General features: G+C 44.8%; 1 protein-coding gene across 2 annotated transcripts in view; it reads right to left on the minus strand.

Annotated features, from left to right (window-relative positions):
- The window catches only part of Tiam2 (TIAM Rac1 associated GEF 2), a 194,027-nt gene that overhangs the window by 100,776 nt on the left and 78,317 nt on the right, over window positions 1-14,934 (minus strand). For both annotated transcript variants that reach the window (XM_060373453.1, XM_021648942.2), the window contains exon 2: window positions 1,215-1,332. The gene's annotated coding sequence lies outside the window, so the exon portion shown is untranslated. The remainder of the gene's footprint in view (window positions 1-1,214; window positions 1,333-14,934) is intronic.

Raw genomic sequence — 14,934 nt, forward strand, 5'->3', positions numbered from 1 at the left:
CTGAACTGGTTCCCCTGGTCCTGCAAGACTACACTGGTCACACAGATAATATTTCATGCATGTGAGCTAGGGACTTGAAGTGCATTATCAGTGGCACACTGTTAAAAAGGCTGGAAAGTATCAGCTGGAGGTAAAGACTTCCTTCAGACCAACATTGGCTAATGACCCCAGAAGTAAAAGTGAAGGGAAATCTAGACCTAGAGACGTGCAACCAGAGAAATTACATTTTCATTACATAAGAATTATAATTGACAGCAACAACACACATCGTGTTGGGGCGTGGACCTCGGGATCCCTCCAGATCCCAAGACCCCCAAATACTCAGGACTTTTGTGCAGTCTTTGCCTGTCACCCACGTGTACCGTTCCCTGTGAACATTCTCTTTTAGGTTACACTTGCAGCACTTGACAATGGAAACGCTACAGATTTGCTTCACTCTGCACTTTCCCACTGAACCGTTTCAGAAAAACTGTCTGTACACGTTCAGCAATGTCGGCATTTAAAAAAACAACAACATTCAACCGACAGCTGGATGAATCTTCCCGAGCCCAGAGGGGTTCTCAAGGTCCCCGCTCCCAAACAACCACGGCCCTACTAATGGAACCCCAGGTGACATGCTTCATGGGAGTCTTCAAGTACCACCTAAGGAAAAGACTAGAAGTTCCTGAAGGTATAGCGCAGGTTAAAAAGACATGGAAGAAAATAAGAGCTTTTATTTGGGAAAGAAAATCATTTTCATAAAACTAATCTCCAGACCCTGTCTCAGACTTGCAGATTGACTTTAGAACGCAATGAAAAAAACATGCAAAGGCTTACAGGTTAGAAAGCAGGTGACAGAAAAAGGTGCTTGTCTCTTTAAATTTCCTGTAATGTTCCAGTTAGCACAATGAGTTGATTAGGTAAGTAAAATGCACATGAAAATTTGTTCCAACCCTCCCCACACCCTTTTAATGTCGATCAGCACCGAACTATGATGAGCCAACAGTGTTTGTGCTTCCTGTCAGGTTGCAAGCATATTTTGAAGGTTTTCAGATTCTTCATTCTTGCACATCGAAGTGTACACAGCCACAAAGCAGGAATCAAATGGATGGATAACTGGTTGGGGGTGGTTATCAAACACTTAAAATACCCGGTCACTGGAGCAGTTAAACCCTTCTTTGTTACCCAGGAGTTCGTGCACTTTGTGAGAGGCTGTGTATCTGAGTTGTCATTACCTGCAGCCTGGCTTTTGCCGGGAGGGAGGTCAACGCTCAGTGGGTTTTACATGGTCTTGGGACAATGCAGGGATTTAACAAGCATGGGGGGCACGGGGAGTGAGTCCATGAAGTAATCCTGAAAAACAAACAAACAAAAATGTGAAAACTCCATCAAGCGTTTCACACTCAACTCTCAACGAGGACAAGCAAAGCAGCAGAGCTGGGGATGTTGGTAGAGTGTTTGTGTATATCCTACAAAGCCCTGGGTGTGGGCCTCAGGATGGCTTCCAACCAGGCATATGCCTATAACTGCCAGTAACTTGGAGTTGGAGGACCAGACATTCAAGGTCATCGTGGGCTACACAGTGAGTCTGGGGTACTGGGCTATAAGTCTGGGCTGCATTACACCTATCTATATCTTTACATATATATTATCCATAATATATGTGAATAAATTACTCAATGATTTAACGTAGGTCATCCAGAAATAAAGTACTGGTGGTCAAAAATGACTTGTTAATGTCTCAGCAAGGAAAGGTACCTGCTGCCAGGCCTGACAGCCCGAGTTAGATCCCTGGACGCCGTGTGGTTGGAGCCAACTGGTTCCTGCAAGTTGTTTGCCGACCCTGCTTTCCCACCAGGGCCTGCGCACAAACCGCCACCTCATAAATAAAAACAAGTTAGCAAACCAACCAAACCCTCTTGGTATGATAAACGAGATGTCCGTGAACGTTCTTGATGGAGCAAGGCTGTCTGGAGATCTAGAGGAAGGCAGACCTGTCTATTCAGTGTCTACAGCGATGTCAGCCTTTGTTGCAATAGCAGCGATAGCACGGCAACAGCGGCAGCAGGTGAGTCAGGCTCACCTGTCACCACTCCCAGGAAATCAGCTCTCAGGCTCTGCAGACAAAAACGGTAGGTAGGGCTGTGCCCCGCCTCCCTCCTCCCTCTGCCTCCTTGCAGGACAACAGCACTTCATTGTTCTCTATTTGGCCAAGCAATTAAAAAAACAAAAACAAAAAACAAAAGCCCAAAGCAAAAATCACAGCGACTAGTCCTAGGCTAAAGTCGTAAGTCGTAAGTTAAAGAGGCTGACCTCATCCACGAGTCTGACTTTCTCTCCAGCATGTGTTGGTGGGGCCAGAGGTCAACATCAGAAGGACAAGGTAGCCTTCCAAGGGGAGGGCTGGCACGGGAAATGCCACCTGGCCACAGTCCACCTGACACAAAGCCCTTATCTTCTCACAGATATAAATGGCAAAGTGATGAAGGCCCAACAGTGACCTTTACAGTTCCTTTTCTGGAGTCTCTTCAGTAATTAGAGTAAAGCATATCTCACAAGCTTGGCCACCTTTCCCGTTTTCGGCTCAGCAAAATTAAGAATCTTCATATCGTTGGAATGCTATTGTCACCATCTGTGCCTACTATCCTTTTCTCCCTGTAAGACAGGAACTCTGTAGCCCACTGTGAAGCCTTGGCCTTAATTCCCCCAAACCACTGACTATCGAGACTCTAGCTTCTGTCTCCCATGAATAGGACAGCTCTGTGGACTCCATAAAAGAGACACAAAATATTGATCCATCTACAGCCTGCCTGACCTATGCAAGATAATGTCTTTGAAGTTCCTTTATGAGAGCGCCTGTCAGAATCTCTTTCCTTGTTAAGGCTTAATGACATTCCTCTCTCTGTGTGTGTGTGTGTGTGTGTGTGTGTGTGTGTGTGTGAGAGAGAGAGAGAGAGAGAGAGAGAGAGAGAGAGAGAGAGAGAGACTATACACACTTTTCTGATCTACTTACTGACAGACACCCAGGTCACTTCTACCCCTTGGCTAACACGGATAGTAATGCTGTGGACATGGGTGAGCAAGTGTTGCCTTTTTTGCATCCTCCTCAGTACGTACCCAGAAGCAAACCCAATAGACAATGCAGTTCTAATCCTTCAAGTACCCAGCTGTTTTTCACACAGCTGCATCATTTCCCATCCCCACCAACTCTGTATCACAGAGCTCTGATGCGGCCACCCCTGTGGGCAAAGTCCGGAACCTGAGCCTCTCTTCAGGTGCTGACTAGTTCTTGCATATCTTCTCTGGAGGGTTCCATCATGACTTACAAAGTTGAAGATGGGGGAGCAAATGGTGCTAGAGCAAGATTCCTCTAAAAAAAAAAAAAAAACCAAAGCCATGTCTCCTGCTTGCTTCTATCCACATAAATACAGTTTACATCGGGAGGAGGGGTGAGGAAGCAAGGGCACAGCAGGCAAGAATCCCACCTACACTTGAGCAGAAGTCTCTGTGCCAGCAGGCTGTATTCCCACTGCTTCTCTAGCTGCCCAAGACATTACGAAAGGAAGGAAGGAAGGAAGGAAGGAAGGAAGGAAGGAAGGAAGGAAGGAAGGAAGGAAGGGTGGGAAGGCGGGAGAAAGGGAGGGAAAGTGAAGAGAAGAGAAAAAAACAGAAAATGTAATTTTAGTGAGGTGAGGTCTCATGAATCTCAGGCTGGCCTTGACTTCTACGAGGATGATGTTAAACCGTGGTCCCCTGTCTCTGCCTCCCAGAGGCTGGGATTGCAGGAGTATACCTAGAATGTACCATGCCCATTTCATGCAGTGCTAAGGGCTTTGTGCGGACTAGACAAGCACTCTACCAACTTAGTTATATGTCCAGCCCTTAGTTATTTCCTATCTATCTATCTATCTATCTATCTATCTATCTATCTATCTTTCTATCTATTTTCAAGACAGGGTTTTTCTATGTAGTCCTGGACTCACTTTGTAGACCAGGCTGGCCTCAAACTCACAGAGGGCAACCTGCCTCTGCCTCCCCAAGTGCTCTGAAAATACAAGCGTGCGCCTCCATGCCTGGCAATTGTTTGTATTATTATGATAATTTGAGAAATATACCAGCAGACCCTATGCTTCATGAAAACCTTGTCTTACTAGAAGCCTGAACTGTGGGCTCACAAGAAGCATGCTGGAAACACCTGTGAAATTGAGGAAGGTGACTCCTAGCCTAGAAGACTGATTTTGACATAGACCAAGCAAGATTTCTCCATACTGGTTATGTTCAAAAGGCAGACTCGTAGACCTGTGGGGATGGGTTTCCTTTACTAAGACAGGACAACGCAGAAAGGAGGGGTGAGGGAAGCCGACAGCAATATTCACGTTAATAGAGGCAAATGCTGACCAGCTGTTGTTCAGTGCACCTGGTCAGCTCCAGCTGTTCAGTGCACCTGGTCAGCTCCAGCTGTTCAACCTACCTGGTCAACTCCACCCACTGGAAAAAGAGACAATCTTAAAAACTACAGCAACAAGAGCATGTCTCCCGTTTATGAGAAATCCACTGACAGACAGTGACCCCTCTGTGTGTAACCATTGCCAATATGTAACTATTGTTCCTGAGGACTGTGACAAAGAGATTTACTTATCACACTTCAGCTATGATTTTCGTCCTAAAGAAGAGAATAAATAGGTCAAAGTTTTAGCGACCTTTGTCCCCCAACTCCTTCCAAAGGTAATTTTATTCAAGCTTTAAAACTCTTTTGATGAAAAGATACTGAAACCAAAATAATAACAAAAAAGTCCTGTAAACTTTATGTATACAATAGTAAATACATATTATATATGTAATATATATTTAAGAGGCCTGGCATAGGAAAACAGCAAAAATATCTGTTAGATTATTTAACATCACAATAGTACACATGAAGGAAGAAGCTGCAGTAATGTGTTTTAGGTACCTGATACACATCGAGGCCTAACGTTCATAGGGATGTAATATAAGTGAAGGCTCTACGGAATGAAGAGGGCTTTAAAACAGGGCTTACAGCAAAGGTTGGATCCTATGCACCATAAAGGTTCACATAATTTCTTCATTTATTAGATAACAATAATATTCAATTTTTTTAATTAGGCACAATTCCACTAAGTATGGAAAATGAAATCCTTTCTTTTCATCTTGTCCCAGTTATACAAATGTGTCAGGCAGAGTTTTAAGCTAAAAGCACAAACAAGAATGGAAATGGTGGGAGGAAGGGAGGGATTGGGACAGAAGGAGGGAGGGAACCACAGGGGGGATACAAAGTGAATAAAGTGTAATTAATAAAGAATTTTTTTAAAAGGGGAAAAAAAAGAATGGAAATGGGCTCTATGGTTTTCAAATTTTGATCAAATTACCATATTAAAAACTTCAGCAAATATAAAGAACTTTGCAGACAGGCCCATCAAAGTTGCAACAACCATTTTGAGTGACTGTAACCAAGAAAGGAATGCCTTTCAAGAGGAAATTCAAGTACCTCATCATCTGCCTTCAGAGTGAGGTACACTGATGACCAAAGTCTCTGCTCTTACTACCAGAGAGAAGAAAAAAGAATCAAAACCAAATTAGGATTGTTGCATCTTGGGGCTGAGTTGAGCCCTGATGGAAAGCAGGAAGAAAGCATTGGGTAGGCAGATGGTGCTGAGGAGCCTGGGGGACGGGATGGGGGCTATAAGGAGGACTCGGGCTGAATGATGGGCTGAGCAGAGCTAGGATCATGGCCACCAAACAAAGGCAGATTTATGGCTGAGCAAGTCTTCCATAAGGAGACACCAACAGGCCCCATGCCACTCCTGAGAGATTAGAAGGCTGAACTTAGAGGCTCCCCATAGTTGATGATGAATCCCTCAGCCAGAGCCAAGAGCCAGATAAGATAGCGGCCCACCATCACTAACCACCACAAGGTTGGCTGAAATCTTTTTATTTGGGTCAGGCCTCAGAGGTGCAGCAGCTACTCAGAAGACAAGGCTGGGAATTTGGTCTGGTTTGTGTCAGAGAACTCGTGTGAAGACTAACTTTTGTCTGATAGGGAATGTGGTTCATTGGAAAAAATAATTATCCTCTCTGGATTTAATTTTCCTCATTTGCAAACTAAAGATAAAAACTATGTGGTGCATCCTCTTCACAGATTGAGAGTCAGGTGTGGGAATATATGTGAAGCCACTTTTAAAAATATGATTACCATCAGCTGCTAATTTTGTGTAGTGTGATATCAAATCTTATGTCATCTGTCATTTCAGGTCTGTCATTGATTATGAATCATTAAACCTTATCTACAGTTATATACAAGTTTATAATTTTCTAAGTGGTACTTATATCTGATGTTTATCAGTTCAGCCCAAATAATCACAACATATAAGACAACATAATTGACAAGAGTTGTCAAATGCCCAAGAAAACAATGGCCCAAGCCACACACTTGAATATTTAGATCCTTGTGATTGAAAAAATGAGCAAATACTCCCAGTAACTCACTGAGCCACTATTAGCTTAAATTAACTATTAATCTCTGATGGAGACTATAGCCTCCAAGGACATACCCCTTAGAGACTGAAATCATGCTGGTAACACATATCAGTGAGGCCAGAGACATCACTCAGCACCAGCCAACCATCTCCTCACAACAAGAAAAGATCCAGTCCAGTGTGTCCACAGTGAGAGCCTGAGAAAACCAGTCTTGATGTCTTACTATTCCACATGCGACTACAAATCCGCAAGAAAGGGACATGCATGTGTCAAACAATGGTAGTTAGTTCTATAAAGGACCCAGACTGAAACTGTCACTATTGCCCAAACCTGAACCACAGTCAGACTGCAGGAATTGATTACCTCAGGGAATGAATTTCTAATTCCAAGACTACTTGAACTCCATCCGGTAAAGAGGCAGGCAAAAGAAAGTCTGGTCCCCGCAGGAATTTGTAATCTTTACAAACAGACCGGGCAGGAAGCAAGGGGCTGCGAAAGGCCTATAAGCCAAGACGCACTGCTGAGACCCGCCAGTTGTCTTTCATTGCACTGGGACCTGTCAACAGACAAACAGATCGGGCACTGGGCGGCCCTGAATGCCCCAGGAGCCTGAGCTCAGTGGACAAGCATGGCTAACGTTCAACAGGGAGAAGGTCATAAATTCCACAGAGACAATGGCCCAGCTCTGGGGCACAGTTCGCCACCTTAGTTAGGTCTATCCGTCATGTGAGGATTGGTCTTGGAACTTACACCTACTATGTAAGAAACCCTAACGGCTGCAGCTATGCGCGCAGAGCTGCTGTTCTAACCAGGGTCTCATCCCATGGGTGGTTCATGAAGTTCCCGTAAGCAATCAATCCCAGCAAAGAGTAGAGCGGGAGTAAGGTCAGAAGAAAAACTGGCCGTGTGAAGCAATGTGTCTGCATGCTAGGTTGTGCAGTATAGGCGTGTTCTTTAGACTAGTGTGGTTCCCAATCCCCTTTTGAAATTATGTCAGAAAACCTCAAATAGCATTTTCACCAGAATGGTACATTATTCGTTATGATAAAGTATGTGAATCATTATCAAAAACCAAGAGGAATTGCTTTACTCGTGATTTCGGAGGGTCTATGCCACATGGCTACCTGTTTCCGGACCTGTGGCAATGGAGTACATCGTGGTGGCGGGAGCTGGTGGCAGAGGCTCTCCACAGTATGGTGGCCAGCAAGCAGAAGCACCGGCACGAAGGGGCCACAGTAAGAACGCACCCCAAGTGACCAGGCAGAGAGACAGGCAGAGACAGACAGAGAGTAGGAATATCCTACACTCACCCAGTAAAGAGAAATTCCTATACTAACCGAGTTGTTCAAATTAGGCCGGCATCCCCATGACCTGTGCCTGGCAAAGCCCTCAGATAGTATCTCTAAGCAACTAGCTGTTCCTTAATCAAGTACACAGCCTAGATTAACCATCACACAGTCCTACTAAGAAGACCTAAGGTCAACCAAAGTAAACAGTCTGCAAAACCTCAGAAACCCAGGACAAACACCTGGGCTATACAACTGGAAGCCTGGGGCATCCATTGCTGAGGGCTCCTCAAGCTAAGCCTCTGGGCTTTGTTCCTTTGAATTCTAACTTCGGGGAAACTGTAAGTGGATATTCAAGTTCTTAAAAATTAAGAAGGGCCTTGTGAAGAAGCTAACAGGGAACTCAGAGGAGGAGCAGGCTTATGTCAGATAAAGAAAGGAAAATGGAAGACAGCAAGTCCAAATACTTGGGAATTCTGTGGTTTTCTGAATTTGTACATGAATGGAGCAACAAATGAGTAAAAGAAGAAAGGACTCCCAACTTTCTCAGGACAAGGCAGAAAGGTGACTGAGTGTCAGTGACAAAGTTGGGAAGGAAAAGGCAAAAAAATGAGAACGAAGCAAAGAGCAAGAGGCAGCTGGAGGAGCTTTAGCACTCAAGCACCCACCACCCCAACCCCAGACATATTTAGAGACACTTAGTGTCCCCCTACAGGGTGGCATGGACAGCAAAAGACATGTTCTTGGTCTTGACAGAAACTTGGGGAACCGAAAGGAAATAAATCGCTCCACTCAGCAAGTCAGTAGGAATGGTTTGGAAACATCCCAGGACTCCTACAGAGTACTTCAAGGAAAACCAAACGAGTGCAATGGGATCCCCTCTTCACAGCAACTGTCAGCCTGTGTGGGATGTGAGGTGGATTACAAACACAGCCCATAAGGAGAAAGAAGCACTAGAAAACATACAACTCCAACGGCTCAGAGACCACGTCCCACAAATATTGCTGGTATGTTTGTGGAATGCCAAGTAAATCGAGTGGCTGGCTACTGCTGAACCGTCACAGGAACAGTAAACATGGCAGGGACTTAACAACAAAAATTCTTGGAAGCAAAACTATAGAGTCCATATAATTAAGTGGCCCTGACAACGAGGAGAATATCTTCCTTTAAGAATTATCAAAATGTCTTTCATAGGTTTTTAAGCCTTCAAGGCACTTTCAAGTGTCATTTGTTGTTACTGTTGGTGGTGGCAACAATGATGTGTGTGTGTGTGTGTGTGTGTGTGTGTGTGTGTGTGTGTGTGTGCATGCATGTGTGCATGCTTCCTTTTGTCCATATACAAGTGTACTTGTCTGTGTGGGTGAGCATGCCTGTGCCCTGTATGTGTGTACCTCAGACAGCAGCCTCCTTGTTTTTGTTGACACAAGGTCTCTCTTTCATTGGCCTCGAACCTGCTGGAAAGGTCATGCTGACTAGTGAAGGATCCCAGGATCCAGCTGTCTGGGCCTCTCCGGCCCTGAGATTACCCACGCACACCACACCGAGCTGCTTTTGGTACTGGTGTGTTTGCTTTTGAACATGGATTCTTGGAATTGAACACGGGTCCTCGTGCTTGTGAGGCGAGTGCTCTGCCAACTGGTCTATCTCCCAGCCCCTCTGGGCTTTGTGTTTGCTTGGTTCTTTGTCTTTTATTTTTGTTCCTTGGTTGGCTGGTTGGCTTTTGTTGCCGTTTTTAATATATTAATGTTCTAGCCCACTTTAACCTTTTCTCCCAGGTCTCCTTCAGTATCATCCTAAAAGATCCCTACATTCTAGTCCCCCAAGACCTTATGCCGCCCAGGGATAAGCACCATAACCAACTGTTCTAAAGAGTTAACATGGGTTTCAAATGGCCCTCTTCGACAGCTTATGAAGGACAGAGTCAACCGTCAGCATGACTTCTAAATAACCTCTCTTCATTAACTACGCTCGAGGCAGTCCACGAGCCAGCCTGGGTTTCTGCAAGCAGCGCCAAGCTTCACACCCCAACACGGGCAGCCCGGGGTCTCGGCTGCAGGGCAGCAATGGCTGGCTTCTACGGCTCTGACTGCAAACCCGAGAATGAGACACGTGCCTCAGGAAATTAGAAGCAGACCTCGAAGCCCTGTGCCTCAGTCACATTTCACAACCAAAATATGCTACAGAGAGTCTACCCAAGTTATTCTTGGCAAAAATCTTTCTTCATTATACACGGTTCCATTTAAACTTGGAAAATGAACCGGCACAAACCACACGTGTAAACGTAAACAGGTGTGTCCCCACCCTCATAAATGTGTGACTATTCTACTTTAGCCGGAGGTGTGGCACTCCTTCAGGGGTCACTTTTCTATGTTCCCATCTGAAGGCTACTGTCTAAGTTGCTCTTGGGCCCACTAGTAAAATCAAGCAACTCACTGTTAAAAATGTCTCTTAACTCATGTGATTATATACAAACCTATTTAGATTTTGCCCAACACTTTATTACATATTTAAGGGGGAAACTGAACAGGACCAGTAGGTCAGGTTTAAGTTTCTTGATTTAGGTAGATGGTAACACACATTTGTAATCCCAGCACTTGGGAGGTAGGAGTAGGAAGGTCAGGAGTTCAAGCTCATCCCCAAGCTTGCTAGCAAGCCCAGGGGCAACCTGGGATTCTTGAGATCCTGACTCAAAAAAGTATTTAATTTAAAAGTTTTTAATTGTACCAAATTTAAATGTTTTGAAACTCAAAGTCTATAGGTGAGTGGGGAAATGGAAAGAATTAGGCACATTCTGAATGTTGCTTTGTACCAAAGATCCATGGGAAGAACCCTAATTAATAACTTGCACAGTTACCCCTGCTTTATAGAAAAAGAACTTTGAGTCTGCAGGAGTTGAATGGTTTAATCAAGATCATCAAGGGCAGAGAGAGAGAGAAAGGAATCAAACCAGGATCTTTCTAATCATTTTTAATACTAACCGCTTGGTTGACAGGATCTGCACGTGCCGTCTGAGCCTGTGCGCTCGTCTGGATTAGGTAAGCTGAGGTAACTGTGGCTGGCGCCAGCCCACATCGTAGGACCACGAACTGACTAAGAAGAGGCAACAGAATTCATCACTTGCTGCTTCCTGACTGCGATGCAGTTCTGCTGCCATGATAGACTATATCTGAAACTGAGACAAACAAACCCTTTCTTTCTTAAGTTGCTTTTGTTGGGCATTTGTCACAGCAACGGTGCAGGTAATTTAACACAGCGCTGTACTGAAATAATTCAAAATTCTCCTGCATTTTTTTTTTAAATCTGAAATTACTCACGTCTTTTTTTTTTTTTTTAAAGTACATTTAACTTCCAGAGTTCATAGGGGATGTGATCTCTGCACGTTCCCTAAAGGAAACATTAGTGAAACCTCTGGATGGTGATGGTGAAACCCAAGGTGCCCAACGAGCATTCCAGCTGACAGAAAGTGCACCCCCCGGAGGAGAGGGTGGGTCTGTGAGTGCCTGGGGCAGAGCAGGAGGGGAACAGCACAGCAGAAGCAGTGAGGGATGAGGAGCGCGGAGCACAGCTGGAAGAGACATCCAAAAGTGTGGGTGGGCCTTTTCACATTGACACTGAGGGTTGCAGCTAAGGGCTCTTCGTGGAGCAAATGATCCGCATGGCTAATGTGTACACCAGGGCTGCCAAGGCAAGGAGAGGCAAGCATCTTTCCATACCTCCAGCTGTCACTGTAGGGTAATTTGGTTTTTTGTTTTTGTTTTTTGTTTTTTTCCAGAGTTTCTCTGTGTAGCTTTGGCTGTCCTGGAACTCACTCTGTAGACCAGGCTGGCCTCCAGCTCACAGAGATCCACCTGCCTCTTCCTCCTGAGTGCTGGGATTAAATGCATATGCCACCACTGCCCAGCTTCATCACTGTGGATTTTGGGCCCTGCCATAGTGCCTACTGCCAGGGAAAGGACTAGGAAAACCTAAAAAGACTCAGGATGAGACCACTGAACACAGGCAGAGACCAGAGTCATGTAGCCACAAACCAAAGACACCAAGGATTAGTGGGGTCCACCAGAAGCTGAACTAATCAAGGAAGCATTCTCCTGGCAATGCGGAAGGAAGCCTTCAGAATTCATAAGTGCTCAGCAGGCCCGAAGCCTTAAGTTCATCCTGGTGAAACCCAACCAATACTCTAATGTTGGCTCGCTGAGCAGGGGACTTCCTCCATGACAACTTTGTCCCCTCCAAAATTCATGTTGAAATTTTATTTGCCAATACCTGGTATTTCGGAAAGTGGGACCCGGAAATTACATCATTCAGTCCCAGGCCCTCTCCCCTGGATTGTTCCAATTCCCACAGATGTGAGGGTTCAGCATCCAGCACAACCGAATCTGTTAGTGTGAGGAAAACCCCGCCACGCAGCAAGGCTGCATACTGCCTGCCTCTCTGTGTCATGTTCTCAGATCTCTCAGACTTTAAAACCATGAGCAAAAATGAGTGTTTTTGTTTGTTTGTTTTAAATAGAGCAAGGGGGAAAGAATGCAACAACACGAAGAGAGAAAAATCCCACCTCTTAATCAAAGACCGGTAAGGGGATAGAGTAATGACAGAATGTCAGTCATAGGTGCGTTATCAAGTAGGCTGGGGTAACTCGTATGAGCCAGAAGTTTTCCGTAGCAACAGTACAATGGGGGCTATGGTTTGAGCAGAGTTTTGAACAGCACTAGACAGTAAAAAGGCAAAAATCCTCCCTCTCCATAGTTTAAATCTACTCGAGTTGATAAGATTTGTGAAAAGATGAAAAAAATTACAAAAAAAAATACAGAAGGAAACGGAGCAGCAGGAGAAGAGGAGGGAGAAGCATGCATGCATGTGAAATGTGCACAAGCACACACACATGAACACATCTTTATTAACTTACTATAGATATACCAAAGTATTCCCACTTTTTACCTAGTTTGGGAATAGAATTAACAAGATATCCTGATTCCCTCCCATCTTAGCTATGGGATACCCTATCTCCTTCCACATCTCTGGGCAAATCACTGTCTCTGTCATTTTGGACATATCAGTTCTGCGCACTGGGTTCCACTGTTCCAGCTTATAAGACTACCTAAGATTCAATTTTAGATTCCTGTCTCCACAGCTATGGACTATAAAGAGCAGGCCAGACTCTGCCCAATACTAACTTAGTCCACCCAGAAAGCTGAGGCAGCATTCGGGTCCAGCCTGGTCTACATAGTGAGTTCCAAGATAGCCAGAGCTACATAGAGAGACCCTGTCACAAAACAAACAAACAAAACAACAACAAATGAAACAACAACAAAAAGATCCAGGAAAACTATAAAGAGCAAGGGGGCTGAGAGAAAGAACCTAAAATAGATTTTGGGGACACATTTAAATCTTCCCAACACTTGTCAACTTGCCTTAAGGAGGTCTGGGAAGCTATTGATGACAGAGTATGCAAGAACCTGGTATACAAGAACCCGGTATACAAGAACCCCTGGATCCTAACCCCAGAACTATAGAAAATAAAATGATACCAAGACAGAGTTATCAGGGATCTATTCCTGCAGCTCACTGAACACAAATGAGTAATGAAAAAGATATCCAGCCACTGCTATTAAAATCCAATTATTAGCTCCATGTATTTTATATCAGTACTACTTTTATTTTCTTCAATTATCACTAATTTCTTTCACTCCCTTCTATCTGAAACAGTTTTTCCTCTTCTCACAAATCCATCATTTTCTTGGCCCGTATCTAAGACACATTTAACTTCAAAGGAGAAAATGCTATTTCTTAAAATGTAAAAATATGTCCAAAATGACTTCGGTTCTGAATGTTCTGTGAACAGGAAATGATTTTCTAAGAAATCTAGCAAGTTGGGATACAGGGTCACACTAACTCAATTTCTTACCACCATAGGTAAGCGAACTGTACGGAGCAGGAAAAACTAGGAGGCCTGCACAGATCTGAGGAAGTGCCTCAGTTACTTGAGGAATATAAGTCTGGGTTCATTCATTCATCCCACATTTATGTCTCAAAGGAGTTGTGGCGACCTCACACTAACTGCTTAACATGTGGGGCTCCCTTCAACACAAACTTAGTCCATAAAACAGAATCGTCTGTCTGACTGAGTGTGAGCAAGGCCACGTTGGGAGGACAGTCTCTCCCCTAAGACCCCGAGCCTCCTCTTGTCTATTCCCACAAGCACGGCCCGAGAAGGCCCCGCAAACGGCACTGATGGTTTTATCTGGAAGTCTTCGCAACACCCTCTAAGCTGGTGTTGTGGGTCTGAGTCACTGGGTTCCGCAGCAGGCTTCAGCCTCTGCCTGTGAGCCCATGAAAACCAAAGCCAGTGCCAAGTGGCCAACTCAGCAGAGAAACGGGCCGAGAACCCCTGTTCTGAACTGTCCCGCTTCTGCTGTCTGAGCAACATTTCTGAGATTCAAGGGAATCAACATGTGACCAATTACTCTGTGGGTAGCAGCTGACCTGAACTTCACCCCCGTGCCGCTAGTCTCCCGAAGACATTTCTGTAAAGGACAGGATGGACTGACGTGCCCACCACACCCACGGGAAGACAGCCTTCCTACAGCTAAAGATGAGCTTTCACCGCACGACCACTATTGCTCACAGCAACTTTACAGTGAAAGGAAACAGACTGGGGGATCCCTAGCCCTGTTTTCAGGCCAGAGTGACATGCTAAAGCACACTAGAAACCACTCCAGCAGTGATGCAGATGAGCCTGTACTCTCCAGATAGCCTATAAATAACCTTCCAAGTTATGACTTCAAAATAAAAAAAAAATAAAATAAAACTTCCTATTTTCGTCTCTCCACCCACCAATTTTCTGAGAATTACATGCTGGGCCAAATGAATGGCAGACCAAGCAAGAGGGGCAGGGCTAGAGTTTCTCTGTCCCGCTGTCAGCACACGCCCTCAGCCGGGACAGTATGTGCTCGGAGTTCAAGCCCTAATGAACGGCACCACCCAGATCCCCCACTCTGCTTAAACCGAGGCCCTCCTACCCAGACTACAATGATTCTGTTCTCCCCAAGAGTCCTAAATAAGCCTAAAGGACAAATAATACCGAACAGTGGACAGCAAATTACAAGGTAGAAAATAAACTCTTACTCAGCTAAAAGCTGCATTTGATGTAACGACCGGGAAACCAGGAAAATAC

Source organism: Meriones unguiculatus, chromosome 20 (assembly GCF_030254825.1).
Source record: "Meriones unguiculatus strain TT.TT164.6M chromosome 20, Bangor_MerUng_6.1, whole genome shotgun sequence".
Taxonomy (NCBI): Eukaryota; Metazoa; Chordata; class Mammalia; order Rodentia; family Muridae; genus Meriones; species Meriones unguiculatus.